The sequence below is a fragment of the Chamaea fasciata genome, unplaced genomic scaffold, assembly GCF_029207755.1.
Source record: "Chamaea fasciata isolate MVZ Bird 193981 ecotype frontalis unplaced genomic scaffold, bChaFas1.0.hap1 SCAF_28, whole genome shotgun sequence".
Taxonomy (NCBI): Eukaryota; Metazoa; Chordata; class Aves; order Passeriformes; family Sylviidae; genus Chamaea; species Chamaea fasciata.
The window spans coordinates 2,251,990-2,273,348 of NW_027094113.1; the positions used below are offsets into that span (position 1 = coordinate 2,251,990).

A 21,359-nucleotide genomic window follows, 5' to 3' on the forward strand; every position below is an offset into this window, starting at 1 on the left:
AGGGGAAGGAAGAGAAAAATCCAACTTCTCTTTCTTCACCAAGGACTTTTTAAAATGAATCTCCTTCCCCCAGACCCTGGTACAATGTGAGAGGAGCGAGATCTGCCTCATGAACAGGCTGGAAGAAACAAAGAAAAAACAAATCCCAGTGATCAGCTTGGCACGAGAGGAGGCAGGCAGGTCCCAAATTAAAAATAACAGCGCTGTGGTGATTCCCTGGGAGCTGCCTGACTCCCGGGGGCTGCAGGGATCCCAAAAGTGTTGTGCTGAGCATCATCAAAAATTTCAAGCATTATCAAGTGTTCAAGAACACGTGGCGGTGGCGTTGGGGGACGGGGCTGATGGTGGCCTGGGCAGTGGTTGGGTTTGATGATCCCTGCGGGCTTTTCCAGCCTTAACGGCTCTGTGGGATTCTGTGAATGATTCTGTGAATTTCGGGATGTTGTTGTCACCTGTGCTTTGGCTTTCACGCAGTAATTGGCACTTTGGGAAGAACGGGAGCGCACGTCCAAATGTGTTTTACATTTCTTTCCCAGAGGAATGGACGCTGTTCAGTGGGGGATTGTGCCCTAAAAAATAAAGTGGTAACAGAGCTGCAACAACACGTTGGAGGTGATGATAAAGGGGAGAGGACTGAGGAATTTCATTCAGCCCCCGGTAAATTTGAGTGATAATTCAAAATCAGCAATTCGGTGTGGCCAAACTCAATGCACGGTGCTCAAGCAGGAATAAGTGACCCCTGGATTAAAAAATAGCTGTTTTTTGAGTAGTTTTTAGGAAAGGTCTGGGCTTTTCCAGCGGGAAAACCAGAGGATTGCTTCATCTGTAAAACAAGAGATCGAGGGAAGGAATGAGAGCAACCTTCAAACACATCAGGAGTTTTTAAGGCAAATCTATTAGTCTGGTCTCAGTTTCCAGGAGTAAAGGTGGATGTTTATGTACTAGGTGATTTAAAAAAAAACTATTCCACCTCTATTTTCTCTTTTACTCTTTGTTTCGCTCACCTAAAAGTTATTCTTTTTAAATATCCGTGGCTTAAGCATCTACAACCCACCAAGAATAAAAATTATTTTTCTCAAGAGCTTCTCAAAAGCTCACTCAGTGTGTCCGTGGTGGTCAGACACACAACCCCATGAATTTTTCCAGTGTAATTCCAGTGTAATCTCCCAAAAGCAGAAAGAGCAACCCCAAATCTGCAGATGGACCACACGCTAACCAGTGTCTCCAATTTATATTGCTTCACTCAGTCACTTCCTTTTCCAGTAACTCCTTTCCCAAAGCATTAGGTAAGAAAAGTAATAATCCTGTGGTGCTTGGAGCGGGCTGTGTTATTGGAGTCTCCATGGGTACAAATTCCACACACTTCCTTGGCTGAGGCTGGGACATACTTTTCAGAAAACGTTGCAGAAAAAATACATCATAAAAGCTCTTTTTATTGCATGTCAGGAAGGTGATCCTGGAAATCGTGAAAATTCCTGAAGGGGATTTTTCAGAGCAAATGGTGGTGATTCTGCTGAGTTTAACTGTAGGGGGGGAAACCCATAAAAACCCCACAAACAGAGATATTTCGTAAAGCTTCATAAGAAACGCTTTCCTTGGCAGCACCTGCATTCAAAAAAATATGAGAGCGACCTAGAGCTTGTGCTGGGTTTCATTGAGAAAATAAAACAGGACAGGATGTGGGAAGTGCAGCCTGGCTTTGGACACTTCCAGGGATCCAGGGGCAGCCACAGCTGCTCTGGGCACCCTGTGCCAGGGCCTCCCCACCCTCACAGCCAACAATTCCTGCCCAATATCCCATCTAAATTTCACTTTTTCAGTGGGAAGCCATTCCCTGTGTCCTGTCCCTCCATCCCTTGTCCCCAGTCCCTCTCCAGCTCTCCTGGAGCCTTCTCTCCTCCAGGTGAGCACCCCCAGCTCTCCCAGGACAGAGGGTCTCCAGCCCTGGGAGCACCCCCGTGGCTTTCTCTGGACTTTCTCCAGCAGTTCCACGTCCTTCTGCCGTAACCGCAGCACTGGGCTCGCCCCGTGTGTCCGCAGATGACGATTTTATGTCACGGTGTGACACAAAACCAGCGCTGCTGCCGCTTCTCCCCGCGCCCGGCGCGTCCCCCGGAGCTCCATCCAGAGCGGGCGCAGCAACGTGTGCCGGGCCCGGCAGCAATTCACCGATATCGCCCCAATTCGCCCCAAACCCCGCTGTCCCCCACCCGCTGCCGTCCTGTTGTTGTCGGTGACGTCACGCCCTGTCGCCATTACGACGGCTTGATGTCATGCGGGGGGTGTTAATTAAAAACAAAACTAAGCCAAAACCAACCCCGGCGGCAACGGGAGAAAACGCCAACCCGCCACGCTTTGTAATGTTTAACAGCGGGAAAACCAACTTTCTGCTTTTTCTTATTTTATTTTTTAAATTTATTTCGGGGGGTGATTTATTGAGGTGAAATCATCCAGGCGCGCGCGCCGGCCCCGCCCCCTCGCCTTTCCCCCCCCCCCGCCCGCGCGCGCGCGTCACGCGCCCGCCCCGCCCCGCGCCGAGGCGCCAAAGAGCGCGCCAAGGGCTGGCCACGCCCCCTCCGCCAGCCCATTGGTCCAACCGCGGTGCGTCCCGCCCCTTCAGATGACGGACAGGCGCTGCACCAATGGACAGCGGAGAAGCGCCGGGCACGCCCTCTTGGGGCGGGGCCGGGCGGTGACGCGCGGGGCCGGGGTAGCAACAGTTGCCTCGAGACCCGGCGCCCGGCGCCATAGTGACCGTAGCCCTGGAGACTGTTACTTGCCAACGGCGGCAACGCGCGGCCCCGGCGGCCGGAGCCCAGCGCAGCCCGCGACACCCGGCGGGGACGGCAGGTGAGCGGGGCCGCCCCGTGATGGGCTGGATTTGGGACCGCGGCCGGGGGGGGGGGGGGGTGCCGGGGATGTGCGCGGTCTCCGCGTCCTCCGCGGGGCCGGCGGCGCCGCGGACCCCGTTTGTCCCGGCTCGGGATGCGCGGTCCCGCCGCTCGCCGGGGCGGGGGGCACCGGTCGCGCCGCCCCCGGAAAGTTGGGAGCGGGGGAAGCGGCGGAGGCGGCACCGCCGAACCGCCCCGGGCTCCCCCTCCCCGGGCCGGTGCCGCTGCCCCGGGGCACCGCCCGCAGCGCGGCCCCGCCCGGGCACGGGAACCGACACCGCCCGGCCGGCGGGGGGGGGGCGCGGCCCCCGCGGCACCGCCGCTCCCGGCGCGGGGCTCCCGGAACTCCGCGCTCCCGGCTCGGCGGGCGGCGGGGGACGCGGCTCTGCCGGCGGGTCGCGCCCGGCTCCGCGGGGTGCGAGCCCCGAAGTGTCCGGTCAAGGGCGGGAGGGGGCACAGGGCAGCCGCGCCGCTGGGTTCGGAGTCGGCACCGCTCCGTACTGTCCCCGTGCCCCTCTCCGTGCTCTCCCTCTCTCTGTGCCGTCCCCGTCCCTCTCTCTTCCTGCTGTCCCCGTGCTGTCCCCGAACCTCTCCCCGTGCTGTCCCCGACCCCCACAAGCGCTCCTCCTCCTCCTCTTTGGGGGTGGAGGGAGGTGGTTTCAACTCCAGCTCATCCCTGGAGTTTGCCAGAGCTGGGAGATCCCGGCGCTCGCTTCCGTGTCGGTCTTAGAAACGAGGGGAAATCGCAGCGAGACCTATTTGCGAGCTTTTGCCGTCTGTTCTTGACGTGGTTTCTCCTGTTTGTTTTGAATAAAGTGTGTGTTTTGAGACAAGATTCATCTCCTGTTAGACTGGGATTTTGTGGACGTGCCTGTTTCGAGCGTGAGTTCCCGCTGCCTGATTAAATCTTTGCATTTTTTTTACTTAGATAGCACTCCGAAGCCTTTATTTTGACTTTGCTATTGAAAGAGGCGAGACTTAATAATTAAAGAGCAGAATAAATAATATTTTTATTAAATATTGTTAAACCTACTTTACCTTTTTGCTATTGGAATGTCCTTAAACCGAGGTTTAGCTGGTAGGTTAAACCGAGAGCTCAGCTTCGGAATCATTTAGTCGAGGCTTGTTTCATCTGCTTCTGCCCAAACTTTTCAGCTCTATCTTGATTACAAATCACTTGAGAATAGAGAGTAACATCTAGCTTAGAAAAGAGAAAAAAATCAGTCTCTAGATACTGACCTTAAGCTCCTGGGCTTCCCTCTCTGCCTCGGCTGTTTCACTTTTCGGTCTGAGTTTGCTTCAGTCAGTTCAGGATCAGTTCAGTCTCAGGTTTTATTTTAAAGTGGCACGATTAGTCGAAGGGGAGGCATTTGGGGAGGCTCTTTCACGGTTACCTTGTTCAGGATGGGTTGAGTCAACCTCTGACTGTGTCTGCTGAGACAGTTTGGAACGAACAATTTGATTTCTGGGTGGCTGGAACTGGGTGAGGCAAAACCCCTAAGTAAAGACCTTGTAGGACTTTGTAAGCCCAGCCCGTGGGGTGTTGGATACGTGAAAATCTTAGTTCACGTTTTAAAAAGAAAACAACACATCCAGCTGGGTCTTTACCCCTCAGTATTGCTGTCCCAAGGGAGGGGAGATGTATTGGAATTCTGTGGGATGTGTTGCATTTGCCTTGGGGTTATACAGCTGTGGGCAGGCTCTGGGGGTTTGTTGTTCGGGGTTGGTGTTGTCAGAGCTGTTCCCATAACCACGAGGTTTGGAACTGCTCATCTTTTTCATCGGAATCTGGGTTCTCAGGTAACAACAGGATCTTGGCCTGGAGGCTGAAAGCGCAGACAGAAGGGGTTGACAGCTGGAAGTTCTTTGTCCCTGCTTGCTTCCTGTGAAACAGGAATGATCCCGGTGTGATGGGGATAGGAGCATCCACTGCACAGAGGAAAGGCAGAGCCAGGTCTCTCACAGCCACCGCGACACCCACAGACAGTCCCTGCTTTGCATGTCCCTGCTGAGCCATTTGCATCTCATGAATTCCTCTCACAGGAGCGTGTCCCTGTCCTGGGGCCCCTGTGCCAGCTCTGCCCCGGGGAGGGCTCTGAGCCCCTGGGAAATCTGCAGCACCTGGAGAAGGGCTGAGACCTGAAGGCCTCCCTGGGCCCGTGGCCAGCAGCAGATTCTTCTCCTTCAGCATCAGATTTGCCCTCTCTGAGTGTTTTGTTGCTTTGCCATATAAATTTGTAGGATTGCCATATAAATTCGTAGGATTGCCATATAAATTCGTGGGATTGCCATATAAATTTGTAGGATTACCACACAAATTTGTAGATTTGACCTATAAATGGAGGTCCCTCCTTCATCAAGGGACTCGGCACAGATTGAGCCGGGCTGGGAGGGAGGGATGGGGTCGCCCATCCCAAGGCTTAAGGCTGATGTGGTGTAGAGAGAGCTGCTGTTAAATCCTGTGTCAGGCATGTGAAGATACATCAGAAATACACTTTCTGTGTCCTTCTGTGTGTGTAAACACGATCAGACCCATCCCGGGAAGTGTCCAAGGCCAGGTTGGGTGGGGATTGGAGCACCCTGGGCTAGTGGAAGGGGTCCCTGCCCATGGGACAGGGTGGATGGACCAAGGTGGGATTTCAGCTCCTTTCCAACGCAGCCTGTTCTGGGATTTTGTAATCACTGAGCAGCCAGTGCCACTAACGACGTCGTTTGTCCTGGCTTTTGGGGGAAATCCTCCAGCTGAGCGTGTTCCCTGCCGCTGAAAGTCACTTTCTGCCACGAAATAACTTGGAGGCTGCCACAAACGCGGCTCCATCGCGGCAGAATAGACGGCGCCAGTCATTGTCTTTAAATAGTCCCCTGCTTGTAACACCTCGGAGCACCGGCAGCTGCCACGTTTAATCACAACATGTTTTCCCTGCTGATAGAGGCCCGTAAACAGAGCTGCTTTCACGTATTCCAGCCCGTTTCCCCCGCTCTCTTTTCGCCCTTGCCGAGCTAAAAGCGGAGCCCGGGCGCGCTGCTGATTCAACAGGCGGGTCCCGCCCGCTCGGCTCCTCCGCCGGAGTTTCTGCTGGAGGCTACCGAGTTATATTTAACCCGAGTTCTCCCTCCTCTCCCTGCCTCCCTCGGAACAAATGCCAGCGCAGTGCAGGGCTGGAGCCCGGCCAGCGGGAGCCCGGCGTGCCAGGGCTCGCCCGGACCCGGGGCTTGGGATCCATCGGGGTCCGGGGTTGCCGGTATTTGACACGCAGGGGAGGTTTCTCTCTGTAATCTGCGCTTTGAGACGCCTTGTTTTGTCTTATTTGGACTGGCAAGTCTTTATTCCTTTGTTCAAACACTCACAAATCCAGCTTATTGTCTGGGAACGTGCCGGCTTTCCCACGTCGGGATGTGTCTGTCCAAGCAGCTTATGGAGTAATTCTCCATAAATACATAAATAGATGACAAACCCTTCCTTCAGCACAAACCACGGACTCCTTAATTTACTGAGCAAAGAGGAATCCAAGCAGCTTATGGACTAATTATCCATAAATTCATAAAGAGATGATAAAACCTTCCTTCGGCACAAACCTTAACTCCCTGAGCAAAGAGGAGTCCATTCGTACAGGGCACTTCCTAGAGTCCCTTTTCTTAGCACACGAGGTACAGAGGAAATTATTTCAGGGTCATATTAACACACAAATTGTTTTCATTCAGGGGGAAAGCAGAAAAAAACAAACCCACTTTCAGCTTTTGGCGATGTTTTATAAGAGATGACAATGTTTGCATTTCAGGACATGTTAATGCATAAATTATTTCCAGGTAGGGGGGGAAGGGGAAAAAACAAACTTACTTTCAGCTTTGGGTGATGTTTTATGAAAGATGGTGATTTCTAGAAAAGTTTAAGTGTTGTTAATTCAGCTGAGTTGTTAAAACAATACGTAGTTATGTCTAGACATGTGGTTTCATGTCAGTGAGTGAGAAAATCTTCCTCTTCCCACAGTATTCCTGCTCACTTATGTCACTGCAGGGGTTAGGCAGTGTCTACCCAGCCATAAAGTTACGAGGTGTATTTTAAATTGCAACAGAAGAGAGAAGTTTCCCAAACAGAACTTTAGAAACTGTTCTGGTTTCTTGATCCGGTCGTAAAATCGCAGCAGAACCTTTCCCTGAGATCCATCCCAACCCCCTGACACAACTTCAGGTCATTCCCTTGGGTATTTCCTGATGTTCTACAGGAGTGAAGAGCTGTAGAAATCCCAAATGAAGGCATTTGAAAAGTCATTTAAAGGCAATTCATAAGTTTGCTTTTTTCCTGAGTTGGATTTCTATTAGGAATTTGTTTTTCTGAGCTTTATAAATGTCAGAGAAGTCTCAGCATTGTACAAATGTGTCGTGGGAGGAAGCTTTGCAGGAGGTTAATGACTGAACATTGCAGTCAAAGGAACAGGTCACAGAATGCTGCACCAATAATGACTTCTATATAAAGAATATCCAAACAAAAATCAGATGCTTTGTTTTCTTGTCCCAAATCTGAAAGAAATCCTCAGTGTCTCCAGCAAGAAGCTGACAGAAATAATAATTATGTTGACTGTAGAGATATTCCTCCCTGATGCTGCATTTAGCTCACTGGTAGATTCGCTCACTGGTGGATTCACTCACTGGATTCCCAGCATCCAGGTTCCACAAATCTTTTTTTTTTTCCTGTGTGAGGGGGTTTTTCTTTGGCTTCATGTGCAGAATGTGTGGATATGTGTGAGGACAAACAGCAGCAGGTACCTGCGTGCAGGCTCTGAGGAGGAGCAGCTCGAGACACGTCCCTGTCTCCCCTGGCAGGGTGACTCCATGCTCTGACTCCTTCAGGGCATCTCTGATCCTTCCCAAGTCTCATCCTGGCAAAGAAAATGTGGAACATGAGCAGGAACAAAGCAGAGGTTCAGGGGATGGCACAGTGTAGCAGCATCTCTGAATCAGGAGCTGGAGGGGGCAGGACAAGGGGGAATGGAATGGGTTGAAACTGAAAGAGGAAATTTAGGTTTGATAACCAAAGAAATTCTTTGCTCTCAGGAGGGTGAGCCACGGGTTTTCCAGAGAAGATGTGCCTGCCTCATCCCTGGAAGTGTCCAAGGCCAGGCAGGATGGGGCTTGGAGCAGCCTGGGACAGTGGAAGGTGTCCCTGCCCATGGCAGGGGTGGAATGGGAGGAGCTTTAATGTCTCTTCCGATCCAAACCATTCTGGGATTTTATGTTTGCACATAAAATTATATTTCCCCCATCCCTTCTAGAGGAGAGGATCCTGGCCGGATTTGCTTCTCTCCCAAGCAGCTTTGGAGCGCACATTTTCCCTTCCCCATCAGGACCTGAACCCATGCTCCAAACTCATAAACATCCCATTTGCAGCTGTGCTGGGGATGAGGGAATCCCTGTGCACTCCACACATCAGGAGCAAATCCAGGATGAAGAGAGATGGATCTGCCTCCATGGCTGAGCTTTGGAAGTGCCCCACTCGTTTGGAGGCACGAGGATGAAGTCAGTGCTGAGCCTGTGCAGTAATTGAGGAATTTGTCTGGGATTACGTGACTGGTGGTTCTTGGAGGTTAGCACGAGGCAAAGGGTCCCGCTGAATGGAGCCCATAATTAAGGATGCCTCTTCTGGAGGTGTCACTAGTTAAGACTGACAAGAAACATCAGGGGAAGAGGAGAGAAGGGAAAAGGCGGGGGTGGAATGATTATAGGCAAACAACCTCAGCAGAATTAGCAATTTCCTTAACCACCACCTGGTTAGTCATTGTCAGACTGTTCCTTAGTATCAGCTTAAGATCCCGTTGCCACCATGACAACCCTGGAACTGTTCTGGAGAATTTCTGGCTTAACACACAGCTGATTAAACATTCACCCTGCCCAGGGAATTATATCAGTTATTCTCGTTCTTCTGACCTCTGGTGTCTGGGAGTCCTGGAGGCTTTAGATAAAGCAGCCTCACACTGACAGGTAAAACCCTGCAGTGCCCTTGCCCTAGTGCAGCTGAGCAGGGACAGAGTGGGATGTTTGGCAGGGATTTTTTTTTTTCCCCTAAAACAGTGATTGGAGAAACCAGGGCACTGAGCACACTGAATTTTTATTATTCTCGTGTAGACACATCGCTGGTGGAAGTTCCTGTGTTCCCCTGATTTGTGAGGGTTATTGATGAAGGATGAGTGTCTTCTGGAATGGACCTGAGCACCTGGTGATGCTTTTGCACACAGGATTTCCCATCTTTTAGGTGCTGTTGGAGTGGAGCATCAGCTCATGTGAAAAGGAGTGGCTTTAAACTGAAGGAAAGGAGGTTTAGATGAAGTACCAGGAAGGAATTGTTCCCTGTGTGAGTGATGAGGCCGTGGCACAGTTTGCCCAGAGAAGCTGTGGCTTCCTGGAAGTGTTCCAGGCCAGGCTGGATGGGGCTTGGAGCAACCTGGTCTGGTGGAAGGTGGCAGGAGGCAGAACGGGATGAGCTTTAAGGTCCTTTCCAACCCAAACCATTCTGGGATTCTTCTTCTATTCCCTTCTTGGCTTTCTCCAAGATCTGATCCTGAGCTGAGCTGATGCTTGATGATGTGTGGGTTGGCTTAGTGCTGATGGTACCTGGGATGGCTTCAGTTACTGGTAATAGTCAGTTTCACAATTAGATGATTTATTCATTATATTTTACATGATGTATGAACGAGGGTGCTTTCCAAGGCACAGGAACTCCAAATGCAAGTGGCATTTCTTTCTCCATCACCTCATGACCACAGTGGGACAGGGTCTCACCAGTGTCTCCAGGGCAGAGCTGTGTCACCACGGGGGTGAGCAGGGCTTTGATGGGGAGTGTGGGGAGAGTAGTGTGTCCTTCCTGAGCCTGTTCCTCACTGCCGCCAAACCTTTCCAGCCTGCTCAGCCCTGCAGGGATAACCCAGGATCACCTGAGGGCACTTGGCTGGTTCAGCTGGAGCAGAGGAGACTGAGGGGAGGCTCCTCGGGGGCTGCAGCTCCTCCCGAGGGGAGGCAGAGGGGCAGGGGCTGAGCTCTGCTCTGGGACAGGGACAGGAGCCCAGGAAGGGCTGGAGCTGTGTCAGGCCTTGGGATGGAGCTCAGGGAAAGGTTCTTCCCCCCGAGGCTGCTGGGGCACTGCCCAGGCTCCCCAGGGAATGGTCCAGCCCCGAGGCTGCCAGAGCTCCAGGAGCGTTTGGACAACGCTCTCAGGGATGCTCAGGGTGGCATTGTTGGGGTGTCTGTGCAGGGCCAGGGGCTGCACTGATGGACCTGTGGGATCCAGCTCAGGATATTCTGGGATTCTGTGAGCCCAGGCTGGAGCAGGAGGCACCTGGAGATGTTTGGTGAAGCGGACAAGAGCCCTTCTCTGTGCAGCTCATGGGAAACAAGGATGGGTTCTGCACAGAGCTGGATATTCCAGCTCAGCCTTTCTGACCAACAGTCTCATGTTTTCTGTTACCCTGAGCTCTTGTTTGGGCAGTAAAGGGAGGTTGTGCAGAGCCTGTGATAAGGTGGGAGGAAGCAGGTTGGGAGATAAGTCCAAGTGTGCTGGAGGTGCTGTTGTCAGCGCTGTCACCTCGCTGCTCTGTGCAAGGATATTTTTCTCCTCCTTCCCTGAGCTGTCTGGGATGGTCCAGTCTGAAAGAGAACTCAAAATCCACCTTTGAGGTGTGGGGGGACATGGGAGTAAGTTCACACGGGCTGGTTCTGTCTAATTTATCTTCAGTCCTTGCATTTAAACAATTTCTTGTGGTGTTCAAACCCCCACCCTTTGCCCCAAAGGAGATGAAATGCAGATCTTTTCAAATATTCATGACCTTAAATGACCAATCATGGGAGGAAATTTTTCTTTAATAGGTACAAATAATAAGAGAAATAATAGCTCCTGGTCACCAGGCTGGTCTTCAGAGCTTCCTTCTTCCTAGCAAATATTTATTCTCCTTAATGTGACAGATGTGCACCGTTGTTAGAAGACTTCCACCTGCCAGGAAGGTGAAAGATCCTCCACAGAGGATTTCTTCAAGCCCTTTGAAGAACCTGGGGCTGGCTTGCAGGCTGCCCAGCTCTCACAGCTGCTTGCACTCAAAATGTAGATTTTTCTATATGAATCACCTCCCCTCAAACCAGAAACGTAAAGTTCACCCTCACATTTTAGGCACCTCCTCTGTGACATTGACCTGCACCACTCTGACCTGAGCTGGGCTTGCAAAAGCAGAGTTGTTGCTACTCCTGGTGTAGCTTAGAGATCTGTCGAGGTCCGTATTTTCCTTTTGGAATAGTATTTATGGGAAAATCTGGGAGTTTCCATAAGATCCTCTCCCAACACAGCACCCTTGGATAGTGGAAGGTGTCCCTGCCATGGCAGGGGGTGGAAGGAGATGAGCAGGTCACTTCCCACCCAAATCATTCCATGAATTCTGTGGTGCTCTGAATGTTCCCTGGCAGGCAGGAAGCTCTCAGAAGGGCAGAACTGCTGCTTGTTTTGCTAACAAATGGACTTTTTAAAATTCCAGAGTATTGTCTTGTGTGCTGCCACCCATTAGAGGTAATTGTGGAAGGTGAGGAGTTGTAAACCAGATAATTCACGTTTCAAATTGTACTGGAGCAGCGAAAGTGCTTTTTGCTGCTCAGAACGTAAAAACCTTAAAAACAAAAACAACCTCTAACCAAAACAAACAAAAAACCCTAAAACAACCCCCCCCCCAAAAAAAAAACCAAACCAAACCAAAAAAACACCAAAAAAACCCCCAACTTCACAAAATCCCAACTGGGTTTTAGATAAAAAGTGCAGAAATTTTTTTATAACAATCAGCAAACTCCACATTCCCGGAGGTTTATACCTGACTACCAAAATTTGGAGTCAGTTCATTATCTATTCTTATAAAGTGACTGTAAAACCGATAAAGTATCAAACTTACAAAGTGAGGTAGAGGCGCTTAAGTAGAAATATCCTTTTTAATTCTCCTTATCTGATATTAGTTTTAAAACAAGCCACTTTGAGCTGTTGCAACGCCACGAACCCCAAAAGGATCCCGATAACCTGTTACCCTGGATGGGTTGGAGTCTGCTCCGTCTCCCCAAATTGCTCTCAGAGCTTCCATGGGAGAGGCAGAGCGAAGATCCTCTCACGGGGGGGGTTAATTATTTAATTATTCCGTGCTGTCAGCGCCTTCCATCCCGGCACAGGAGCCTCCTCTGCAATCCCGGGCCAGGACATTCCAGCGCAGCTGCGTCACCCGCCCGGGCTGCTGCGACGGGCTGCACTGAGCAACCCCGCGGCTCTTTGAGTTAATCACCCTGTTAATTAGGGATAAACCCCTTGGAGAGGGAGGCTGGAGACGCCGGGATGCTCCCGAGGTTGGAGCCCCTCTGCCCTGGAGCTGGGAATGTTCACCTGGAGAGGAGAAAGCTCCAGGGAGAGCTCAGAGCTCCTTGCAGGGGCTCTAGGAGAGGGACTGGGGACAAGGGATGGAGGGACGGGACACAGGGAATGGCTTCCCACTGGAAAAGGGGAGATTTTAGTGGGATATTGGGAAGGAATTGTTCCCTGGGAGGGTGAGGAGGATCTGGAGTAGATTTCCCAGAGCAGCTGTGGCTGCCCCTGGATCCCTGGAAATGCCCAAGGCCAGGTTGGATGGGCTTGGAGCAGCCTGGGGCAGTGGGAGGTGTCCCTGCCCATGGCCAGGGGGTCTCCAAGGTCCCTTCCCACCCAAACCATTCCAGGATTTTGTGATGACAGCCGAGACAGGGAATGGATTGCACAGTGAGTCTCTCTGTGGACCACTTTGTCCTTTTCTGCCCCCTTTCCATGGATGAAATCTGTCACACAAACGTGATCCACCTTGTCGCGTTCAGGATTTTGAAGCCCCTGAGTGCTGCCCCGTGGGGCAGTGTGCTTTGTCTTTAGCTCCACAGGTTCCTCGCAGGCTCTGTCTTTGTGAAAATCGAAATCACCACTTCCTTCCTGGGGGCTGAAAGGAGATATTTTCATATCAAAACATCTGAGGGTGTGACTGTCTCAAAATCTCTGGGTTTTCAGGCCTTGGGGCTGCAACTCTATCAGGGTCTGAGGGATTTGGGTTATTTTCTAGATATTTATACACAGTGGTGTATAAAATATACCTGTGTACATACATATACAGACACACCCTGAGAGAGTATTTCCAAGAGTAAATTGTGATCAAATGCAGTTCCCGGGGTTTTTATTCCACGTTTCTGATTAATATTTTTGCTTCTGGACTCCATCCTCACTGGAGCCTCTGTGCCACCTTAGACTTCCCTGTGCCAGGAGTCCCACACTCAGGTGTGTGCTCTGAGGCGTGAATTAATCTCTGATCTAGCCAGACCCATGTTTTTCTGATCCACAATCCACATCCACTGGCACTTCAGAGTGTGTTTGGGAAACCCTGCTTTGTTTGCTCTGTGCTTTCATTTCCATTTTCCAGTAGGGAATACTTCGAATTTTTTTTTCTCCCCTAGAAGCCAGAAAGTTAAGATGGGCCAACTCATAAGGATTAATATTCGTAAAGTACTCTGAAGGCCTCAGGTGATTGTTGCTTTACCCACTGATCAAAACAAGACACGCATTTTTTGGGGATGCTGTCATTATTGCTCTGCTTCCATTTCTTCTTCCTTTTTTTTTTTTTTTTTTTTTGGGATGTTGTCACTATTTTTCTGCTTCGTGCCCTCCTGGAATATTTCATGCAGAGGCACTTAGAGAATCCCAGAATGGTTTGGTTGGAAGGGACCTCCTGGCTTCTTTCTGCTCCCTGAAAATGATCCCCCAGGAAAAGCCCCTACCCAGAGGGTTTTCCTATTTTCCTGTTTAAAAATTTCCTCCCCTGGTTTGCTGGGGGTGGGGACCCTGCGAGGCCTGAGCTGGTGGAGATGCAGAGATGATGCTCAGAGCTGTGTTTTGGTGCTGAAAAAATTGAGCGAGGGAAAGCAGCCAACAAACCCCTGGAGAAATGGTTTAATTAGAGAAATTTGGGGGAATGAGTGGTTGGGGCATTTCTTGCTGAAGTGACTCCAGTATCGCTCTTCAGGCTGCTTTACAATCCAGATAAACACACAGCTAGAATGCTCTAAAAAGGGGAATTTTGGAACAAAAATGAACTGCAGATGAGTAAAACACTGTTGTTCCATATTGCTCTGTTTGCAGTGAAACTCAGGACATTTCCCTCTTTGCACGTTTAAAAAGTCGCTTTATATCATGGGTTAAATTCCTCCAGCTGTGTTCTAACCTCGTGTCCTTAAAACCCAAGCTTTTTTCTTCAACTGCCACCAAATAATTAATGCATCACACACTGCAATTCTAATTCACTTTCCCTAAGAATTACTTAATACTTTGGTGATGAGTCTCTCCTTAGTCAATCATTAAGGAATTTCTGTTCTAACTTTTTATTTTGGCAGCTACTTGCTTGAATTTATATTGTGATGTTTGGGCAATGTACTGTTCCACACAGAGAACATTTTGAATGCGTTCTCCTGATTTCTGAGTGCTTTCTGAATGTATGAGGATTGAATTATGTGATTAGCCAGAACATCATGCAATATTCTGCTGGGGAAAAGTAAATTGTCTGCGGATGAATTTCCACTTTACACTTCAGGTTTATAACCATTGTAGCACAGCAGTGAAGTGGAAGTTGGTGACAACAGACAGCCTCTGGCCACTCTGCAGTGATTTTTATACCTTTTTCTTTCTCGGGTTTATAAAAATTTTACTAATTTTTCCTGCATCAGAAAGTTAACATAAGAATTGAGCTAGTGCCTGTTCCCTGGAAGAATGATTTCCCCCAAAACAGGAGCATGTGCAGACTGGTCAGAGGCTATAGGCAGTAATAAGGTCCAGTAATGTAATAACACAGGATTTTAATGTTAAAAGTCTGCCTCCCATCCAGCCTCAGCTGGGTGCAGCGAGCTGTGTGAGTCCTTGGAGGATGCTGAGTGCTGCGAGCCTGGCTGGGAGGTCAATCACCCCCAGGGATGCCATTCTCTGAGTTTTGGACAACTGTGCCTGTTTTCCCACTGCAGAAGCACAAACAACTTCGGCTCTTGCACACACGAGTGCAGGGGCTCGTGGGACTGGAGAGCCAGGCTGCAAACACCATTTGATTAAATGTCTCCTCTCCCTTCCCCTCCCCTTTCCCCCCCTTTCACTCTTTCCCCCTCTCCTCTTTTCCCCTTTTCCCCTCTCCCCTTTCCCCTTCTCTCCCTCCACAGCTGTCACTGCCTTTCCTAGAGACACCACCACCTCTTGTGAACTGCTACAAACCCCTCATTGTGGCTTTGAGTCCATTTCCTGAATTGTGTCATTCCAGGCTCCCTCTGTACCTTTGTGTCACCCCTGGAGGGGGAGTCACCCGACACTCTGGCACAAAGTGATTGTGAGAGACAAAACCCCTCAGCTGTGAGTGCAGAACAATGAGAATTATTCCTTCTGGAGTGCTTTCTGCCACAGCACCTGAGTGCAGATGCAGGGAAGATGATGGTGCTCTCTTTTTTTTCTCCCTTCCATCTGCAGAAAGTAAAACTTCTCCAGTAAAAAAAAAAAAAAAAAAAAATTCAATGTTCTCTTGACAGTTAAAATTCACTGTTAATGTCTTGATTGCTGGACTCCTCTGCCCTATACCACTAACCCCATTCAGTTTAGCACCACATGGTGAGCAAGAGCAAAAAAAAATGTCCCTTCTTGTTTGGAAGGTAGAACTGGAAATTCAGGATTAACAAAATCTACTTGGCTTTTTTGCCTTTGAAACAGGCAGATGGGATCATTTAACATATCATTTGCTAAAGCTTATTTTGACTGAAGCCTGATGTCAAGTATCACCCCAAGCAAATATTTCAGAATAAACCACCAAATTTCTGACTTACAACTCTGTTGCTGTTGGTTTAAACTAACTGCGCTGATAAAATCCCTCCTGTTGGCACAGGTTTGGGTAGCAGAGCAGTAATTGTTTGTACACTGTATTTTAAACCACTCGTGTTTTCCGCCGGTACGTTAATGGAAAACATATTTTGACATCTTCCCTTTAAGTCCCTGCCTGAACAAACTGGGCTTGGAATTCCATCTGGCTGCACAGAAGAGACTCTCCCCTCTCTTCCCCACCCAAAGCTCTCCTTGGTAAATAAAGGAGCCAATGAAAGGTTAAGGTTTTTTTAAGAGAACAAATCATTCTGCTATTAAAATTGGCAGCACCGTGGTCTTTCCTGGCTACCTGCTGGTCTGAGGCTCTCCAGAGCTGCTGGAAGCTGTTTCTAAAATGCTTTGAGCTGTTGGAACAGGTTTGGCTCATAAATCCCCACAGCTCATGGCCCATCAGAGACCTGTGAGTCAGAGAGGAGTGTGGATGTTGTAGAAACCCCAATCCCAATAACAGAATAAAGTGGAGTTTCATGCTCCTCTCTCCTGTCCTCTCTCCCCTTCCTCCAGGACTCTTTTCCTTCTTTGTGTGTTTGGGAAGAATGCTGCCGAGAGAGGTTTTACCCTGTGGAATGTCAGATTAGTGTTAGGTTGTATCTTCTGAAATACAGGTTTGTGCAATTCAGTCACAAAGGAAAGTTAAGAGAGCAACAATGGGGTGATAATCAAACAATTCATGATTTCAAAAGGAAAATGGAGTGAATCCCTAGTACAGTGGAAGACCTGAATGCTGATTCCTCTGATCCTTTTGAAACTGGGTAGCTCAGGCAGGAGAGTCTGCTTGAGGTGAGTTGATCAAGCCTTTTCTGCAATATCCCCTATGGAAAAAAAAATCCTTTGTAAGCTTCCCAGCCCACACAGAGCAGGGTCTTGGCTCTCAGTGCCTCAGGCTGATCTCCCTCTGCTTCATGTGATGACAGATCTTCAATATTCTTCACAGCAGAATAAGGGGGGAAAGCTGCTGCTGCTGCTGCTGGTTCAGTGTTCTTGCACTGTGATTTTGCAAAATCCAGAACGGGTCAATGCCTCAGGCAAGTCTGGGGGCCGCTTAAACCCAGCAATATTCAGCTGCTGCTCTTGGAGACGCAGATATCCAGGAGCTACAGCGTGGACAGCATCCTCCTGCCTCCTCTGGTGTTCCAGAAAGAAAAGATCTGCTCCTGGTTCTTGAGCTTTGGCACAAAACTCTTTGAGGTGAGCTGGGTTGGCAGGGAGGCTGGCCTCGCTCACAACAAAACCGAGTTAATCTTTGCACTGGCACACTTGGGCTCCTTGTGAGAATTTGCAAACATCTGGGTGGCCAAGAGAGAGCTGTGAAGCTGGCAAGAGAGCCCTGGTTCCTCCCCCATCACTGCCACGTGCTCGGAGAATTAAATCTGTGCAGATTTCCTGACAGGGCCCGAGCCCGTGCAGGGCGTGGTGTGAGATGAGCTCAAGGGCACAGCTTTGGGGGATGGAGTGGCACAGGAGAGACCTCTCTGTCCCCATTTCAACTCTCCCTGAGCTAAAGAGTGTGGCAGGAGACTGAGATTTGAAATATCCATGGAAAAGGTGCCGGCCTGGCTGTGTCAGAACCTCAGGCAATGCTGAGGAGATTCCTTCTCCCTCTGCCTTTTCTGCTCCTTGGCGAGCTGCTGCACCCTTTCAGCCTCATCAGGAGGGATCTCTTCACCAGAAGGGGAATTAAACATTAGGAAGGGCTGCCCAGGAGTTTGGAGTTCCCCAGCCCTGGAGGTGTCCACACCTGGATGTGGCTCTGGGCTGGGGACAAGCTGGGGATCAGTCACAGCTTGGACTCGATGGGCTGGGAGGTTTTTTCCGGCCTAAATGATGCCCTGTCCCAAAACCCCTGCGAGAGGATTCCTAGAAAACCTTTCTCCTTGCTCACAGTGCTGTCCTTCTCCACTGGTATTTGCATTGCTGATTATTTGGCCTTAGGAGAAGAGTTGCTCTGCTCTCAGCAGCTGGTGGCTTTCCTTTCCAGAAGAGATGGATTTGTTTTTTCCACCCCTGAATAATTTAGATACTATTCATAGCTGAAAAATATTACTTTGCAGAGTAACGAGGTGCTTGTATGAGGCTGAAAATGAATGTTCTGATGTATTTCCACCTGCAAATTACAAAACTGCTGCGTGAAGTTTGCTGTGACAAAGCTTTAGGGACTCCAGTTCAGTCTGCATTTAATCAATTTGTTTTGTAGAGGAAAATTTATATCAAATCTGGCAGCGCTTTTAATGGGTAGGCTTCAGAAATGAAATTATGCCTCATTCTGGTTCCAAATGTGCTGTGACATTAGTGTTAAAAACAAAAAATTAAAATCACAAGTTTTGCATCTCTTCCTTGTGAAATGGGCAGACGTGTATAAAGAGATTTGTTTCAGTTTTTTACCCCTTTTAACAGGTTTTGTCGTCCTTTAAAGCCTTTTTAAAAGGTTTTGTCATCGTCAACTGATATTGGTTAGGAGTGGAGCCCCAAACATAAGAAATGTCTCATAATTTGGAAAACAAACATTTCCTGGCTGGCTTGTATTAGAGAAAACACTTAGCCTGGACTCTTGAATTGGGCTGGTGACATAAATCAATAGGATGCTCCCAGCTGAGGCAAATACTCATTTCTTTGTTTGGAGGATGTGAGGAACGACACAAGTGAGACCCTCTCATCCCCAGTCCCTCCCACACACAGACTCTGCGGATATTCCCCATACACAAAAGATATTGGGGGGAAATTCCTCCCTGGGAGGGCGGGGAGCCCTGGCACAGGGTGCCCAGAGCAGCTGTGGCTGCCCCTGGATCCCTTGCAGTGTCCAAGGCCAGGCTGGACGGGGCTTGGAGCAGCCTGGGACAGTGGGAGGTGTCCCTGTCATGGCAGGGGTGGCACTGGATGGGCTTTAAGTTCCCATCCAGCCCAAACCATCGTGGGATTCTGTGAACATTTCCATTGCTTGGCAGCCTCTCTGGAGCCCCTGCAGCAGAAGAGGGTGTGATCCCTGAACCTTCTGCCGCCCTGTGATCCTGTGCAGGCTCTGGAGGTGTCTGTGGGATGCCCCTCTCTGCTCCAGCTCCTGCTCTTCTCGCTGCTGCTCACTTCAGTTCGGAGCAGAGGCATTCTTAGCATTCCTTCCAGTCTGCATCGTAGCTACACAACATCTAATCACACTTCTCCACAACAACTGGCCTGTAAATTAACATTATAATGGATCGTAAGGGTTTGTAATTACTCAGAAATGTCACTGGGCTGGAAGAGTGCAGAGCTCTGCCTGTCAGCAGCCTTCCCTCTCCCGCTTCTTGGAGTCTTCCTGCAGGTGAAATATTCCTTTTCCTGAGGTTTTTGTTGTCCTGAGCAGCACCTTCCTCCTCTGTTGTAGTGATTGTCCTGGTAATGGTACAGGAGTGTCACCAGAGTTAGGGACCAGGCTCAGGGGAGCTCGATACATCACTGAATTTCTTTGCCGAGCTGAAGTATCCCAGTCATTTCTAAACACCACCAGCTTCTGCTTTCTTCTGTCCCATCCCAATTTTGATGTTTATTTCTTCAGACAAAACAGCCACTGGAACGGCTGGAAGAGTTGCCTTTGGCAGGGATGGGGATGCTGCTCCCAGAACTGGCTCTCAGAGGGAGGGAAGCAGAAATCTTTGCATTGTGTCACAAATCCTGCCTTGGGCAGGGCAGCAGCATCCTTCCTGCTGTCCCTTTCCTGCAAAATCAGGGCTTATTCCCACCGGAGAATTCCCACCTCCAGAGGGACACAAGGGCTGCAGCAGTGGAGGTGGTTGCTGCTTCACCAAACTGACACCAGAATTTTTGGCTCCCTGTGTGGGCAGCACTGCAATTCCCTCCAGAGCTTGGCTTGGAGCAGCTGCATCTCCTGGTGTACTAAAAATGAGTTTTTCATCCCCTAAGGAGAGCTCCAGGTGGGTAGGGCAGGGTGGTGGATGCATCCCATCCTGGAACTAAACTGGGAATATCCACCCAGCTCCACTCCCAGCTTCCTTCAGCCAACATTCCCTTTTGGGAAAAGAATTATCTGCCACGAATTGAGGTTGCTGCCTTTTTGTGGAAAGGGGGGAAGGAATGAAATAATAGTTAATACTTAATGCATATGAGCAGCGATGCTGCTGGGGTTGCCTAGCAGCCACTTAGACAAGCAGGAGAATAAAAAGGGCTGAGTGAATGTGTTTGGAGCTGGTTCCTTGGTCTGCGGGTGGAATCTGACCCATGCAGCCCGTTGGTTTTTTTTTTTTTGGGGGGAGGGGGAGGAGATGGTGGAATTTACCACTAATGGATATTTTAGCTCTGGATCATCTCTATCCACTCCCCCACCCCCATCTGGTTTTCCTTTTCGTTTTTTTTTTTTTTTTTTCAAGTGTAACTTGGAGAGCTTTAGCCAAAGGGAGGTGTTAAAGTTTTGTGTGGTTTTTCTGGAGATGGAATAGGCAAAAAAATAAAAAATCTCTCAAAGAGATTTTTTCCTTCTATTTAGGACGGTATCTCTGGCAGTCTGGAGATCATTAGCATTTCATGGCCTCTTCAATATACTGCTCAGTAAATGCTGGAGAGACTGGAAATAGCTCCTGCAGTCACACTTAACACTCCTTGCATTGCTCTCCTTCCTGCAAGAAGTTAATTTCATCTTCTGAAAAGCAAAAGTAGAAAGAAACTTTGGGGGAAAAAAAAAGGGGGGGGAGGAGGGTTGAGCTGCTCTACGAGTGCAAATAAACTCCTTCCCCCATGAGACCAGAAATTCCCCACAGTATAAGGTTGGGTTAAAACCCACTAGGAGATAAAAATAAGAAAGGCTGACAGTTTAAATAGTGATTTTCTGAAATCGTGTTCTTCTCCTGACTTTTTTTTTTTTTTTTCAGTAGAAGTTGGAAAGCTGGAAACCCTTTTCCTCGTCAGGCACTTGTGGGAGTTACAGGACTCCAGCAACTGGAATCCTAAAACCTCCGCTGCCATCCACACTTGAGAGGTGTGAACTCTCAATTTTAATGTGTTTTCCTCATCCCAGCAGTAATTTTTAGCATATTAAAGCAGGGAAAAGGGCACTTAGGAGAAAGGAATGAAGTGAGAAGCATCTTGGACTTAATTTGGAATAAATACAGTGGGTCTTTGAGGGCAGCTGGTCTCTTTTACACTCTTCGAGGAGCTGATGGCTCTTGGGTCAGTGCCAGCAAAGATATCCCTGCAGGAATTCTGGTGTAAGGAGCAAAGGGGTCCAGACAGGGAGTTTGGGCTGGTTTTACAGGCTGGGCTTTGAGGGAGACCAGAGTTGTCAGGAGTTGGTCACGTCCACCTTTGCTGCTTCTGCTGTCATGACCAGAATTCTCTTTTGAAGTCCTTCACTTGGCCAAATGTCACAGTGCTAAAGCATCTTTTAACCATTTTCACACATTTTGGAGGCTGCAGTGCTGAAGTTGGCCTTAAAGCAGTGCTGGGATGGGCAAGGGTTGAATGAGCTTAGTTTGATTGACTTTTTCATTAATGAGTGCAAATGCTCTCGCATCACCTCAGAGAGCTGCAGGTGCTGTCTGTGTTATCCCTTTGCCAGG

General features: G+C 49.4%; 1 protein-coding gene across 3 annotated transcripts in view; it reads left to right on the forward strand.

Moving 5' to 3' along the window:
- The first annotated feature begins 2,756 nt into the window (after window positions 1-2,756).
- Window positions 2,757-21,359, forward strand: part of RFX2 (regulatory factor X2) — a 65,742-nt gene continuing 47,139 nt past the window's right edge. The window contains exon 1 of one of the 3 annotated variants that reach the window (XM_066205388.1): window positions 2,757-2,850. The gene's annotated coding sequence lies outside the window, so the exon portion shown is untranslated. The remainder of the gene's footprint in view (window positions 2,851-21,359) is intronic. The other 2 variants (XM_066205387.1, XM_066205385.1) reach the window with 2 other exon arrangements.